Here is a 15,666-nt window from a genome sequence, read left to right as displayed (position 1 = left end):
ACATATTTTAAGGTAAGACTATCTTCACTACTCTCGATTTGGTGCGGGCCTACTACAACATCCCAGTTGTGCCTGCAGATGTTCCAAAGACAGCAGACATAACTGCTTTCGGCTTGTATGAATTCCTCCGGATGCCTTTGGAAGCCAAACATCCCTGATACAATGCAAGCCAAACATCCCTGCGATCCATGAGCAAGCTATTAGGAGATCTAGACTTCGTTTTTGTTTTCACTGACGACATTTGCGTTGCATCGTTGATTGAAGAAGGACACTGACGCAATTTAAAAGTCGTCTTAGAACGCCTTAGAGACAATGGTCTCGTCATAAACATCGAAAAGTTTTTTGCACCTGAGGTCGAGTTTCTCGGGTACCTTTTGAATTCGGCCACCATCACGAGTTACAGCTGTAATTAATTTCACTGAGCCTGCTGAAGTATACGCATAATTAGTAATAAACCTAGTAAAGCATTTTTACTTGGAGATTGTTGGATGAAAATATAAGCTGTTTTAATTAACCTACTCCCTACAAATGGCGACGAGGATGAAGAACGGTGGAACATGTTGGAGATAGCGGCGGAACTGAAAATTTCAGTTGGCGGTAATTGCGGAAGTGACAGTTCCTGGCAACAAACTAGTCTAGAACGCAAATGGAAATGGTGAATATTTTGTTAATAAAAAAATTGGCATTTATTTTCTAGCGAGTAAACTGAGTGTAAAACTGTGGTAAAGGGAAAATTATTTCCAGTCTGCCCAGAAAAATCTCAAACACAGAGAAGTTTTTCTAGTCTCAGACAGTAAGGGTTCTTTCACAAATTACTTAAAGCTAAATTTAATGATTTTGGACCCCCTCCCTCCCCCCACGTAACACTCTTTGTATAGAAGGTTTATTTTTTTTTGTATGGATCATAACGCTCGGCCTGACCCCTCCCTTCCCATACAGCGTTACGTAATTTGTAAAAGGCCCCTAAGGACCAAGGACAAAGAGAATTGAAGGTTCTAGTCTGTCCTGGGAAAAATCCTGATACACAGGGATTTGAGGAAGTCCAGTCTGATCAGGTAGGCAAAGGGAATTCATGTCCAGTCTGCCATGGAACAAGATTCTAGACAAATCGAACTATTTGATTTTTTTCTCAAACAAGAGTTTGACAATCGCTATGGCGTTTCAGACCGTTGATAACAAACTGATAATATTTCAATTAAAAAACGGTGGCCAACAAGTTCACGCTGAGACATGTGGAGAAATATGTGTATTTTTTAGTATTGATGTGCATTGGGAGACTAGTCAAGAAAATTGAACATGTCTCTAGCGAACGGCCAAATAATGAATAATTGGTATCGATAAGCAATGGATGCTTAGGGCGGCTATTATGCTCCTCGAACGTCTCAACGGTAAAATCGAAATAAATCTAGACAAATGTAGTTAGCCCCGAATGAGAAACTGTTTGCCTACGATCTCAGACTACACTTCTTCAATTTCGATAACCAACTTTATCAAATGGTATTGGATCCGATTGTTTCCGCCGTTAATTAAAGGGTGGAATATCTCACAATTTTTCTGTCATAGAATTGTTCCATCTAAATTGCAAACCATCATTTCTAGCAACCGTTAGTTCTCTACTCTGGTTGGTAGAAGTTGGTTCCGAAGAGTGCTGTGCTGTTCTACAATTAATAAAAAAAAGAATGAAAATCGCTAGGCTTCTTCTCTCAGAAATTTTCAAAGAATCAACAGAACTATTCGACATTTGGGAGAGAACTTACTGCAATTAAGTCAGCGGTAGGTTACATCAGACACTATCTTGAAAGTTGACAGCTCACGATGTTCACCTCACAACCGATCCGAGCAGTAGTTTGCTTTACGAGAATCGTTATCTTCGGTATGTGTCGCAGTTCACCACTGACATTCAGCACATCAGCGGCAAGCATCATCGTAGCCGATGCGTTGTCGAGGGTAAATGCAGTTGGAGTTAGACCGGATTTTCCTGCTTTTGCCAAGGATGAAACGAATGACCGGCAGTCGAAACAGTTGCTTTCGTCAGATTCAAGTTCCCTAAGACTCCAACTTTGCCGATTTCCGATTATTCCTATCCCTTTATACTGTGATGTCTCGCATAACAATTGTATACGCACTTATTTTCCAGAACGCGATTGTACCACAATTTTTGCACAATCAAATGGAATGGCCCATCCTGGGGCTTGTGCCACGAGACGACTCATTGCTGATCGGTTCGTGTGGCCTTCTATGAACAAGGACATCAATTCTTTCGTGAAGACATGCCTGAAGTACCAAATCAACCGAAACACAGTTGCTCCCCTCGCCAACTTCGAGATATCGAAAGCTCACAATTCACATCGACCTTGTGGGTCCACTTCGGCCATCAAAGGGAATTCGTTACCTGCTAACTATAATCGATCGCTTCACGCGTTGGCCAGCAGCAATACCACTCAATGACAACAGTCGCGATGGATTTGAACTCAGGATGGATAGCACATTTCAGCACCCCGGAAACGTTGACGAGTGATCAAGGCCGAAAATTCGAATCGGAGCTAACAAGGTTACTCGGCGTGCATCATATTCACACAACAGCCTACCATCCGCAGGCAAACGGAATTGTGGAACGGTTCCATCGTACTCTCCAAACCGCTTTGATGTGCACAACCAGGGATTGGCACGATCGTTTGCTCCTTGTTTTGCTTGGCCTCCGAACAGCATTCCTTGAAGATCTAATATGTAATATATCTAATCTGGTGAGTTTTACGACAAGCCAATTGAGAACGTAAATTATGCGGAACGCCCCCAAAACATTGCACCATTCTAAACAAAATGTGTTTGTTCATCCAAAGCTGAAGGATTGCAGTCATGTTTCATACGCATTGATTCGGTCAAGAAACCACTTCAGAAACCTTACGAAGGACCTTATGAGGGAATTCAAAGAAACGATAAGTTTTTCGATATCTCTATATCCGGGAAAAAGTACACCATATCCATCGACCGCATTAAACCAGAATTTCTGTGCGACAACAGTATCTCAGATTATCCCAAGGACTGCAGTCGAACTAACAGTAGTTTAGTTCGTGTTCCGTTTCCACAGTACAATGCGGTCTTGAACTTGAAACCAAAGATGGCTAGAAGCAACTGCTTCTTGCCATCTTTGTCGAAACTCAATACATGATTACAGCAGTACATATATGTTAAACTTCTCAGAACATAGGTTCATTTTTTAATAGCAGCTAACGCACTTCTTCATGTTTATAAGATGTTGATGTCTGAGCAATAAAGTTTAGCATAAAGATAAGAAAATGTACGTTTATGATAGGGTCGGAATGCGAATATGGTTTGGTGCGTCACCGAAAGACAATAAATAAACAAAGCCAAGAGACGACGAAAGAAATGATAAACTACCCGTGATGACGGCGTGGCGGGAAGATCGGCGTCAGGTCAGGTAAAGACGTTAGGATCAGGTAAAACTTAGACATAAGAAAATCCATAATTGTAAGTAGAAATAGGAAATAAAATTATTACCATCTCAGCATCGTTAGAGTAGAGTTCATTCTTCATTTGTCAGAAAAGAAAGACCGTCTCTCATTGATTTTGCGAAATCGGTGTCATCGTGAGAAGAGTAGGTTTCTTGGTTAAAGAAACATTTGGTGGCGTTCCAGAGAGGAATTAAGTGTTTTCCTCACGGTGACCGTTGTGACTAGTTCTTGCTTTGATAGTGAAATCCTAAGACACGACGGGTGATTGGTCTAGGTAAAAGAACGATAACGGTGAAAGTGCATTGAGAGTAATCAATCAATTCTCGGAAGTAACCTGAGAATTATTTGCAACAAGCAAGAAGTGAAAAGGCTCTTGGACGCGACGAACAGTCGGCCAAGTCAAATTACAAAGAAGAAATTCGTGATTGTGGTGAAAAGGCTCTTGGACGCGACGGACGGTCGGCCAAGTCAAATTACAAAGAAGAAATTCGTGACTGTGGTGAAAAAGGCTCTTGGGCGCGACGGACGGTCGAACAAGTCAATCCATCTAGAGACGAGTGGTAGCGAAGTTAGATCAGAGGGTTAGTAATAAGTGATAAGTTAGATCATTAGAGATTTAGGACGAAAGTTCTATCAGAAAGTTTCGTGTGAAAAATAATTTGTCAGTTTTGGTGCAGTGATCCTGTTTCAGTTAAAGTAGCAAAATGTTGCAAATTGTTTATAAAGAAAATAAGAAGGGAAATTGTAAGCTCTGCACTCGTTCCGATGAAAGAGAGTCAATGATTCAATGCGATGATTGCCTTTTATGGTTTCATCAATCTTGTGTCAATTTAGAATCTTTACCTAAGGAAGAAGAAACCTGGCAATGTCCACGATGTTTAGAGATTTACTCTAAACTAAAATATTTGAAGAGAAAGAATCTAGAGGACTAGATACATTCTTGAAAATTCACAAGGAAACACAAGAAGCTCAAAATAAGATGTTTCAAGAATTTTTAAAATAATGAATCTGAAAATGGAAAAAAGTGAATCATCTTCAATTGTATCCCCTTCTACTTCTTATGCTTCTACTCCCTCAAATGTGCCGGTTAATCATACAACAGCCTCTTCGAATCAAATAGTAAATTTGCTAGCTAGACAATCTCTAGCAGAACTCCCATATTTTGATGGTTGTTATAAAGTATGGCCTCGTTTTAAGACAGCCTTCGATACAACTACAGTTGCTGGAGGATTTTCGAATTTAGACAATTTAAATAGACTGCATAAATATCTTAAAGGGAAAGCTATGACTTCAGTAGCCCCGCTTATGGTAGATGCGGATAACGTTCCATCCGTTTTAGTCCGCCTTGAGCAACAATTTGGTAGACCGCAAGTGGTTTACAATGGTTTATTAGACGACATCAACTGCTAAACCTCCTAGGATGGATAATCCCAAAACTATGATTGATTTCATTTCCGCTTTAGAAAACATGGTAACAAACATGAAACTTCTAAAGCAGGAAGATTACCTTAACGATCAGAGATTGTTAAAAGATTTAAGTGGTAGGCTGCCATCCAGTTTGTACCAGAGTTGGTTGAAACATGTTACAGAACTCCAGGCAGCGGCAAACGCTCATAATCAGGTAGCAGCTAATGCACAAAACCAAATTCAGTTAAGGGCTCCGACATTAGAAGTATTCTACAATTGGCTAAAACCGCAAGGATTTAGCGGTTATCATGTTGTCGGAGCAACCCAAACGGTTGAATAAGCCTGTGAATGTACATTCAATTAATAATGATCGAAAGCAGGTTACTGCTAAACCAGGTATTACTTGTTTTGTCTGCAAATTACGCCATAAAACAACAGAATGTGGAGAATTTAAACAAATGGATTTACAAGATAGGATGAAATTAGTTCAACAAAACAGATTATGTTTTACATGTTGCAATTCGTCGAGTCATAATGCTTACAATTGCAGATGGGGAAAAATATGTAATGTCGATGGATGTAAGTCAAAAACCCATCACTACCTTTTGCACAGAAGTCAAAAGGTGAATTTAGAGGAAAAGAACGTAAACCTACATTTGAATAAGGGCAGCACATTGTATCAGATAATGCCTGTAATAATTGAAAATGGTTCGGTCAGGATCGAAACATACGCTCTTTACGATCCCGGTTCATCTTCAACTTTGATATCAGAGAAGATAAGCAAACAGCTCAATGTTAAAGGGCAGATTAAACCACTTTCCATATCCTGGACAAACGGTAGTACCCAGGATGAAAATCAAAGTCTAGAGATTGAGATGAAGATAAAGGGAACTAGTGGGAAACAGTTTTTCTTAAAAGGGGTAAGGACAGTTAACCAATTGTCATTACCGAAACAAACTGTAGACTTTGGTAAATTGAAACAAAAGTACCCATATTTGCGAGATGCAGAAGTTTCGAGCTATAGAAATGCAGTTCCTACAATTTTGTTAGGTTTACCACATGCATACTTGATGAATGGTCTAGAATCTTGCAGTGGAAGATTTAATGAGCCCATTGCTATGCGAACAAGATTAGGTTGGGTAGTATATGGTTGCGAAAGCTCAAAATCTCATTCCAACAACACAACATTTGTTTTAGCCATTGAAACAAAATCTGAAGAAAAATCGCTTAATGAAATTGTCAAAGGTTATTTTTCAACTGAGCAATTTGGTGTTATGGCTCCTGAAAAACCTTTGTTATCGAAACATATAGTAAGAGCTAACGATATCATGCATAAAACTTTGAAATACAATAATGGTAGTTATGAAATTGGTTTATTATGGAAGGATGATGAGGTTCAGTTTCCTGATAGTTATCAATCTGCATTAGGAAGATTGAAAATTCAGGAGAAGAAAATGGCAAGTAATCCAGACATTAAAACCTGGTATACAAATAAAATTGAGGAATATGTAGATAAGGGTTATGCTTGCAAGCTCGATCCGAATGACATTAAATATGCTGATAAAAAGACTTATTATTTACCATACTTTTTAGTAATTAATCAGCATAAAATGCCAAGATTGGTTTTTGATGCCAAGGCAGAAATTCATGGAGAGTCATTGAATTCAAAACTCCTAACTGGGCCTGATGCTACAGCATCATTGTTTGGTGTTCTCATTAGATTTAGAGAACACGGTGTCGCGGTAGTGGGTGATATTAAGGAGATGTTTCACCAGGTTAAAATTAGAGAAGCTGATCAGAAGGCCCAATGTTTTTCATTCCGCGATGACCCGAACAAAAAGCCAGAGGTTTATGTCATGCAAGTTATGACATTTGGAGCTACGTGTTCTCCCGCATGTGCTCAATTTGTAAAAAACACAAATGCCGCAAAGTTTTCAAAGAATTATCCAGATGCAGTTAACATCATTACGGAGAATCATTATGTTGATGATTGTCTTGCAAGTTTCCGGACGCCACAGGAAGCTATTAAGGTAATGAATGAGGTAATCAAAATTCATGATCACGCAAATTTCGAAATTCGAAAGTTTGTATCAAATTCAGATGAGGTTTTGAAAGGTTTACCTATAGATAGAATTGATAGTTCAAAACTTATACCATTGGATATGGACGAACCATCATATCAAAAGGTTTTGGGAATTTTGTGGAATACTGAAAACGATCAATTGGTGTATAAAGTTGATTATCCTTCATCTTCAGATACATTGACGAAACGTAAGCTGTTGTCAATTGTTGCGAGAATGTATGACCCACTTGGTTTAATTTCAAATGTCACCATAGAGAGTAGAATTATATTGCAAGATCTATGGAGAAGTGAAATTGGTTGGGATGATGAAGTACCTGAAAACATTAAGAATCGTTTAGATGCATGGTCTATTAGAGTTAAAGGTTTGGATTCACTTAAGTTTCAAAGGTGTTACTCCAAAGCTTTAGAGGTTACAAAAGAGAGGTGCACGTCTTTGTAGATGCATCAGATAAGGCATTTGCTGCCGTAGTATATTTGAGAACTTTATCAGGAGATGATATTGATGTAAGCATAGTCGCTGCTAAGGCTAGGGTGGCTCCTATGAGGGTGATGACCATTCCGAAATTAGAACTACAGGCAGCATTATTAGGTACACGTCTGGCTAATACTATCGCAAAAGAAATTAGATTAGAAATACATGAAACCGTGTATTGGTCGGATAATAGTACTGTCTTATCATGGATTAAATCGGATCCACGGAATTATAAACAATTCGTGGCTTTTCGAGTTAGTGAAATTCATGATAGTACTACCTTAAACCAATGGAGGTGGATTAATAGTGAAAGCAATCCAGCAGATGAAGCTACTAAGGTGATTAAAAGGAAATCCATTTGGTTAGATGGACCAAGTTTTCTAAAACAGCCCGAAGAAACTTGGCCCAAAATGAATGGTTCATTGAGAACAAATGAAGAATTAAGACATGTTAATCTCATAAAGAGTGCAGAAATATTTGATTTTGAAGGCATTCAAATTAATTGGTGTTCAAACTGGTTACGTTTAAAAGGTCAGTTTGTATGGCCAAGAAATTCATCGATAGGTTACGCACAATAAGGCGTAAATTACCCTTTGATTTATATTTATCTAAAGGTGATTTTGACTGGGCAGAAACAATTCTTATCAAAAAGGCTCAAAGTGAAGTGTTCTCAGACGAAATTTCATGCTTAACGCTTTCTGGGAAAATTGATGAGCATAGTCATATCAGGAATTTAAACCCAGATCTAGATGACGAAGGTATATTGCGATCAAATGGAAGACTAACAAACGTTAAGTGCTTGTCTGCCCTAGCAAAAAGACATATTATATTGCCTCAAAAGCATCATGTGACGAAGCTAATTCTACAACACTATCATGAACGTTTTCATCATCAGAAATTCGAAGCGGTAATTGCAGCTACTCGCCAAAAATTCTGGGTTGTAAATATCAGAGTTGCCTTAAAGAAAGTGAAAAATCAATGTCAGGTTTGCAAAAATGCAAGAGCCAGACCAATCCCTCCATTGATGGCTCCTCTTCCTGAGTTCAGAACAACACCGAATATGAAAGTATTTACGTTCACTGGCGTTGATTACTTTGGTCCGATAACAATTTCAATAGGAAGAAGGACGGAGAAACGATGGGGAGCGCTTTTTACGTGTTTGGTAACGCGAGCTATCCATTTAGAAGTAGCCTTCGACGCAAGTACTGATTCTTTCTTTCTTTGTCTAATGAATTTACAACACTTACGCGGAAGAGTTGCTGAATTATATAGTGACAACGGTACAAATTTTATTGCTGCTAATAACGAGTTTAAGAAAATAAAACAAAGGTTGGCGACTAAAGGAATCGATTGGCATTTTAATCCTCCTTTGTCACCACATTTTGGCGGAGCTTGGGAAGTAATGGTTAGAGAAACGAAAAGTTTGATGAAATTCTTTCAGGGTACATATCGTGAACATACGCTTAGAGCCACGTTCAATGAGATTGCATTTATCATTAACTGCAGACCATTAACACACATTGCTTTAGATTCTGAGGAGGAAGATCCATTAACTCCGAATCATTTTATTTTAGGATGTTCAGGTGAGGCCGAATTATCTTTGAACGAAGTTAGTCAAGCTGAAGCTTTGAAGCAACGGTGGAAAAGGGCGCAAATCTTGACATCTCACTTTTGGCAACGTTGGATTAAGGAATTTTTACCAACCCAAGTTAAAAGAACAAAGTGGCAAGAACTTCAGAAACCCATTGAAGTCGGTGACGTTGTAGTAATGGCGGATGAAAATCGAAAAGGTTTCCATGAAAAGGGGATTATAACTGAGGTGAGACCGGGAAAAGATGGTCAAGTAAGATCAGCAGTTGTGAAAACTAATAAAGGGCATTTTATTAGACCTACTGTTAATATGGCGATTTTAGATGTTAAAAAGAGCACCAGCGAAATTCAAGAGGAGCGCAAGAATACTGCGACCAATAATTTAAGTAAAAAGAATGATAAGAAGGTTTCACGGCTTGGCACGTTTATGTCCGTATTATTGATTATGTTACACGTTAATACGGTGAATGGATTACAAATTAATCCTATTGACGAGGATGGAATAATATTTGATCATATCGGAAGTTGCTTGATAAAACGAGGCATTTGGAGAACACAGATTACCAGTAATGTTGTTCCATCAGATGATATTCTTCAAATAAATCATATGCATAGAAATTTAAATGAAGCCTTGAAGTTTATTGGTAACAAAACAAATGATAAATCAATGGAAAGCCTAATTTTATCAATTGAGCAGCAATGCGATAATGTTCTTCAAGGGGTTAAGATCTCGCACAGGGAAAGGAGAAGTGGTGGAATTCTTGGTTTCTTGAAAGATTTATTATTTGGTGGTAATGACATGGAAGAGGAGTTACAAAGTGTCCGAGTACATGAAGAACAAAAGCTTCATGAATTATCTGAAATTACTAAAGCGATTGATGTCAAAGCAGAAAAGATGGGTAACGAATTCAACAATCGGATTTATAACATAAAGAAGGGTATGGTCGAACTACAACAACAAAATACTCCGCAACGTGTTGAAATGTTCAAGACCAAGGTACTTGAAACAGCTATGTTAGCAACACAAGTTCTACAAGCTATCTCTACACACTTAAATTATTTTGAAGACCTCGGCAAAAATTTTGCCGAGATTCCAACAGCCGAGATCTCGGTAATATTTTTTACTGAAATTCGGTAATTCCTTTACCGAAATTTCGTCAATATTTTGCCGAAATTCGGCAAAGTTGATTTTTTGCCGAGATCTCGGTAACGATTACCGATGACTCGGTAAAGTTTACCGAAATCTCGGTAAAAATTTTACCGAGATTCGTCAAAATTATTACCAATATCTCGGCTGTTGGATTCTCGGCAATCGGTAAACGTAGAATTTTAAGTGTGTAATAAGTACAAAAATTTAAGATCACATCCATTGACCGGAGAAGAACTCAATAAGACTTTGAAAGGAATACAAGAGAAGATGCCAAATGGTTATTCTGTCTTATCTGATCCACAAGCTATTAAATTCGAAACAAAAATGGAGAATGGAACGATGATTATTTTCATGGACTCAATTATCGTGAATAGAGACAATTTTGAGCTTTTTAATGTGATTCCGGTACCCAATATAGATAATGGAACCATGATTGAGATAAAAGAATCAGTAATTGCTATCAATCATTTGGAAGAATTCTTTTATCCTAAGGAGAATATGAAGAGCTTTAATAAATCTCATTTTATGATTGACCAACCAGTAATAATGAGAAAGGCTGATTGTGTAGCTGCTGCAATCCTTCATAAGAAACTTAAAATTAAATGCCCATCAAAACGATTTGATAAATTGGATACACGGTTGTTTTCTTTGAATGAGCAGAATGTTATTTTGTATTATACTAGCAATGCGAAAGATATAATTATTCGTTGTGATAATGTTATCATCTCCCCTCCATATAAGATTGCGAAAGTAACTTTGAAACCGGATTGCTTCATTAGAACAAAACAGTTAGTTTATTATGCAAGAATGATTGGCGAGACAAAAGGAGCACATACATTTTTTAAACCAACGATTCAATTACCTTATGAAATAGATTATTCATTTGATAACACAACAAACGGAACAATGCTAGTAGAGAAGCTTAAAAATCCGTATGAAAAGGAAGTTATTGTGTTTACGGATATTCCAATTAAGACAGAAACAGCTCATATTGCCATGATAGGATCAGGATCAATAGTAATAATTATTATTACTGTCGGAATTATACTTTTTTATATGTATAAAAATAAAAGACGAAATGAAAATCAAGTTGAATCAGGAATAGAGGTTCCAACAATCGCAAACACTCCGAGACGTAGACATCCGAGAGTTTTAGACCAAGGAGTTTGATTTGGTAATCCAACGCGGTTGAATTACGGAAGGCGGCATGTTGATGTCTGAGCAATAAAGTTTAGCATAAAGATAAGAAAATGTACGTTTATGATAGGGTCGGAATGCGAATATGGTTTGGTGCGTCACCGAAAGACAATAAATAAACAAAGCCAAGAGACGACGAAAGAAATGATAAACTACCCGTGATGACGGCGTGGCGGGAAGATCGGCGTCAGGTCAGGTAAAGACGTTAGGATCAGGTAAAACTTAGACATAAGAAAATCCATAATTGTAAGTAGAAATAGGAAATAAAATTATTACCATCTCAGCATCGTTAGAGTAGAGTTCATTCTTCATTTGTCAGAAAAGAAAGACCGTCTCTCATTGATTTTTGCGAAATCGGTGTCATCGTGAGAAGAGTAGGTTTCTTGGTTAAAGAAACATAAGAGTTGTAGTTGTTGATTATTACCAGCATTGTTTTAACTATGCGGCTAAAATCGATATGTTTTAATTTCTAGTATTCTGAATGTCTTGTTTGTATACATATCTTTTTACTTTAACTGCTACTGAAGAAATCTGATTAAAATTATTTCACATTTCTATAGAATGCAGTTCTATCTTATCGTGTCAATGAATTTTATTTTGAACTTATTATAATTTTATTAAAATTGAAATTAAGTATTTAATACCACCACAAAGTCAAAGGCCTTCGATACACGAAACCGGCATACGATTGCAACCAGACAACCAAAGAGAAAGGTCCAAAGAGAGCGCGAATAACAGTTTGGGGGCTCGCTAGAAAGCACCATCATCGATACCTGTCTCGGCTGCTCCGTGGCTGTTTCGACCACCAGCAACAAACGAACCGTGCACAATACACGGCCACGGCATGGATCGATGTCGGAGCACGAGAAAGTGAGGTTAGGAATACCGGGCGGTACGAGGCACGATGGGAGCATACCAAAATATCGATTAAATGGCTCTTCCAAATAGGTTCTATACGGTTTTCTTCAGCGAAAAAAATGTTACAATTCCTAATTGTTTTGGGTTAACAATATATTGGATAAAAGTAGATACATACCAGCTGATATTTGGCGATGGTCTCGAGATGACGAGATGAAGCACAGATATCCGAATTACGTCAGCAAGAGTTTCACCAAATCGAATGTAATCCACACACTCGTGATGTTTTTCTCGCGCTATACTACCCGAGACCGAATGGTATTTCTTTTCACCTTTCTCCGTAAACTTTTTCTTTCCAGGCTTCTCCAACTCGCACGGTAAATACACACAGCACCCACTCTTTCTGCACGGTTTGTCACCGTAAATGGTTGGTCACAGAAAATAGCACTGATCGGAAGTTAACTTCCCTGCACTATTTACATACACTCCCAACTGAGCTGCCAATCGTTGTCACTCCACTGTCAAAAATGTCTTACAAACACGCTGTCCTTGCTTCTGGGCGAACGAAAAAGCAGAAAATAAATACAACACGTCACACAACGAATATTGCACAATGACGGGACAGAACTTCCTATTTCGAAGCAACTCGTACTGAATGATTCACCGTTGATCAATCCCCTGTTAACTGCTGCTAAACAAAGGTAATAGTTACCTTACTGGAAGGTTTATAATAATTAAGTAGTGCTGTTAACAGATCGATGATAAGCAACTAACCACACGACAATAACCCAAAACGGGATAGCATTTAAGGTACACCTAGTTGAATGAGAAGAACACTCGGAACTGAGAGCGCTGCGAAAAATGCGGACGTCTGAACAGCCGTATTCAAGAGGAATGATGATGATGGTATTGCCGTTGACGTCGTCAAAGCGGTGAGCAGATTGTTCCCCTTTCTTCTTCACTTTTGTATTGCTTCAGCATGCTCACTCAGCTCTATCTTCGTATAGTATAGAAATACAGGGCTGGTAGCCTGAAAGCTTTCAATGGCATACACAAACCGTTTTACATGTTGACGCTAAAGCAGTGGCCTGCTCTGAGATGCGTGTAATCAAATAAGCTTTGCCTTCAATTCTTTCATCTAACGGCTAATATTAACTGAATAACTTAATTATTGCTTTATTTATTTTCGGAAGCTGAAATATAATTAAATTTTCATAATATATTATACTAAATTAAAAGATTTTCCCCGTAACTAGCCCTGAACACAAAAAATCAACAATGACGATAATTCGCTCTTTTCGGGGTAAAAGGAGCACTAAGTGTGGCATAAAGCAATCATCATCGTCATCGAGCAACGTTATTTTTGTTATCGTTGTTGAACGGACGACGCTTGTAAAAAACTATCTTTTAAATCTAATGATTATTAATTGCTAATCTTGTAATGTCAAACCGAATATGCTAATAATCGAATATTAAAAATATTCGGAATATTGTTTAACCATCTTCTGTTACTGTTTACTAATACTCCTCATGCTTCTCTCATCGGCGTTCTTCTCTACACCCCCTGCCAACCATAAACAAATTCTTCCAACTGATGCTTGAACATTCACAGCAAAAGCAATCATTACAACGCAGATGATCACCCCACCAGCAAAGAGCATTCCTCCCGTCGCGTGCGTTTGCCGAGAGAACAAAACGACTGATCCGACCAATCAGCGCCCAGGAAATAGTGGCGTGATGTTTACGTCACCACGGCCTCTTGCGTTCCGAGTCACCAGTCGCACATGGAACACGCGGCGACGCTTGCAACGCTTCCAACATCTCCTGAGAGCGAGGCGAGAGAATCCACGCGAAGGCCGAAAATTCTGTTCTGCAACGAATTTTCTTCAGATCCGCCTTAGCAGAAAATCGCATAACCATTCAGTTCCGCCCTGTATGACACAAAATATTATCACTCACTTTATCAGAAAAATACGGCCACTACAATATTAGTTAAACAAAGGAGATAACATTAATCTTTTCCATTGATAAAACACAACACGATCCGTTATCTCGCGAGTAACTTTTCTTGCGGGACACTTTCGCGGGTATCGATTTTTGTTTGAATCGAATGACGTTTCTTTTTTTTTCTCATTCCTTTTCTCTGCGTTTTCGCATCCCACTGATAAAAATATGGCTGATTCGTTACCGCAAATCACTCAGAAAAAAATCAAATTCGAGCATAATTTTTCATAACTCGCGTAACATTTGAAAAGGGCGTACAGCCAAAAACATTGAGAAAATGCCGTTCGAAAAAAATGCATCACAATTTCTATTCCTATTTCCCAGGTTTATGATATTTTGGGGAGCTAAAACTCCTAAAAGCACATAATCAACACTATCTATCCATCCATAACCTTAATTGCATCGAAAACATGCAAAAATGTGTCGAAATCGTTAAAATAAAATTTTAAGTCTATTTTCATTTTTTCCTCCGGAATAGGCCTTCTTGATAAGTCATTATTCTGCATTTGCTTGTCATTCATAGACCCTTTGTTTACGGCATTTTTCGAAAGTAAACACGGGATAAGGCTTTTCGGGAGGGGAAATTTTCTCTCTCCGAGGTCGGGCCGATGACGGTTCGGAAAAAAATCACGTTATCGGCCCGAAGTTGGGGAAGGCTTATCCCAGACAGAAAAAAACGAGTGGCTTGGCCGTTTTTTAGGGTGGACCTACACATATTTTGAAAATAACACGTTGTAGGCCCAATCAAAAATTAGTTTTTTCTAAGTAATTTAATTGAAGATGCGGAACATTTTTATACTATTAGTAGCTATTAGAGGATGCTATCGCAGGGTGTTAAAATTGTATTTGTTTACTTTTCATTGTAGGCCCTAATCAATTGTTAAGCGAGATAAGGATGTAAGCAAAAGTAAACAAAACGAGGTTTTTAATTGGGTTGTTTAGGGGTATGTATGTTTTTACATGTTCTGAATCTGCGTAAAAAACTGAGCCTAACCTCAATTTTTCAGAATTTTTGGAGCCCCGGAACTATTTTTAATTTGCATTTTAAATTTGTATGGGACTAAAAATTTGTTCTTATGCTGCATGGGCCAACTGTCATTCTATGAATGTTAGTGTCATTCTATCGATTGAAATGGTTTATTGTTTGGTGTATAAAAATGTAAATAAAAGGTTTATGCTAAACAACCCAATTAGGATCTGCAGCATGACGTCACGAATGAATTCGGTCCTCGTCAAATGAACTTTTTTGACAGTTCAGTACAGTCGCGATTCGCTGGTTGGGCCACGACCTCGGCCCAACTAACGAATTCGGTTTTTTAGTTGGGTCAACTGACAGCCATTTGAACACGTGTATTTCGACTTGAACATCACAAATGATATTCAGTGACGCCCAATCCCGTTTTCCGTGTTTACATTGAATTTTGACGTCCGA

General features: G+C 38.2%; 1 protein-coding gene across 2 annotated transcripts in view; it reads right to left on the bottom strand.

Moving 5' to 3' along the window:
* LOC134203564 (long-chain-fatty-acid--CoA ligase 4-like) overlaps positions 1-14,329 on the bottom strand; it is a 157,036-nt gene extending 142,707 nt beyond the window's left edge. Inside the window, exons 1-2 of one of the 2 annotated variants that reach the window (XM_062678414.1) lie at positions 14,190-14,329; positions 12,409-12,785 (exon numbers count right to left, since the gene is read on the bottom strand). The gene's annotated coding sequence lies outside the window, so the exon portion shown is untranslated. Of the gene's footprint in view, positions 1-12,408; positions 12,786-13,004; positions 13,090-14,189 lie in introns of those variants that run through there. The other variant, XM_062678415.1, reaches the window with a different exon arrangement.
* Positions 14,330-15,666: the final 1,337 nt, after the last annotated feature.

Source organism: Armigeres subalbatus, unplaced genomic scaffold (assembly GCF_024139115.2).
Source record: "Armigeres subalbatus isolate Guangzhou_Male unplaced genomic scaffold, GZ_Asu_2 Contig1974, whole genome shotgun sequence".
Classification (NCBI taxonomy): Eukaryota; Metazoa; Arthropoda; class Insecta; order Diptera; family Culicidae; genus Armigeres; species Armigeres subalbatus.
Note: the sequence above shows the minus strand (reverse complement) of the source record. Positions and strands in the feature narration are given on the sequence as shown.